This window comes from Sinocyclocheilus anshuiensis, unplaced genomic scaffold (assembly GCF_001515605.1).
Source record: "Sinocyclocheilus anshuiensis isolate Anshui unplaced genomic scaffold, SAMN03320099.WGS_v1.1 scaffold3070, whole genome shotgun sequence".
Lineage (NCBI taxonomy): Eukaryota > Metazoa > Chordata > Actinopteri > Cypriniformes > Cyprinidae > Sinocyclocheilus > Sinocyclocheilus anshuiensis.
This window is the reverse complement of record NW_015537928.1, coordinates 150035-150891: the sequence shown is the minus strand read 5'-3', so window position 1 is coordinate 150891 and position 857 is coordinate 150035. Positions and strand designations below refer to the sequence as shown.

Genomic DNA, 857 nt, shown 5'->3' with positions numbered 1-857 from the left:
ACCTTTGAGAGACAACTGATGCGTGATCACTGAAGCAGCTCCAGTTAGCAAGCGCTTTTGGAGTGAGAGTGAATTCCACATTGATTGGTTAGACTCATGACTCCCAACAAATCAGATGAGCCGTGGGCGGAGACTCCTTTAGGCCACAGAGTGGTGAGTTCTGACAGGCTGCATCAGAGCCAAATAGCGCGTTTCAAAATTAAGTTATTTTATCGGCGAATCGGTTTTGAAAATGATCATAAAATGCTTAATATCGGCACCGATAATCGGTCGGCCCCTATTAAAAATTGTCTTTGATCTTTCATGCTCTATCATTTCAGTCAGCGGGTGTTGCATTGCTTCAGTCCAAACCGATACCGATAATCATAAAAATGCTTAATATCGGCGCCGATAATCGGCCAGGCCGATAATCGGTCGACCCCTAGTTAACACCCATATTGTCATGCATGAAAAAAAAAAATACCGTCATGTACCGTGAAACCGGAATAATTTTGAAAAATACCGTGATACAAATTTTTGGTCATACCGCCCAGCACTAGAACATGCACAGCCCATTTCATCAGATTTGTAATGAGAAGCGTTTATAAACCCAGTCCCCAAAATAAAACATTATCAGAAAAATTTTAAAACCAACTTTTACAAATTTTTCTGAAAGATCTGAAACATTTCCCCCTATCATGCAGACCTAGTTACACTCTTTAGACTTGGGCCAGTAACCATCCAAAATGTACTTAAAGGGGTGGTTCATTGCGATTTCACTTTTTTAATGTTAGCTAGTGATTAATGTTGCTGTTTGAGCATAAACAATATCTGCAAAGTTACGAAGCTGAAAGTTCAATGCAAACGGAGATATCGTC

General features: G+C 40.1%; 1 protein-coding gene and 1 long non-coding RNA gene across 2 annotated transcripts in view; one reads left to right on the top strand and one right to left on the bottom strand.

Moving 5' to 3' along the window:
- LOC107657730 (MAGUK p55 subfamily member 5-A) overlaps positions 1–36 on the bottom strand; it is a 12011-nt gene extending 11975 nt beyond the window's left edge. The window contains exon 1 of the mRNA XM_016445961.1: positions 3–36. The gene's annotated coding sequence lies outside the window, so the exon portion shown is untranslated. The remainder of the gene's footprint in view (positions 1–2) is intronic.
- The window catches only part of LOC107657758 (uncharacterized), a 14227-nt gene that overhangs the window by 12048 nt on the left and 1322 nt on the right, over positions 1–857 (top strand). The gene's annotated exons all lie outside the window — the stretch shown is intronic.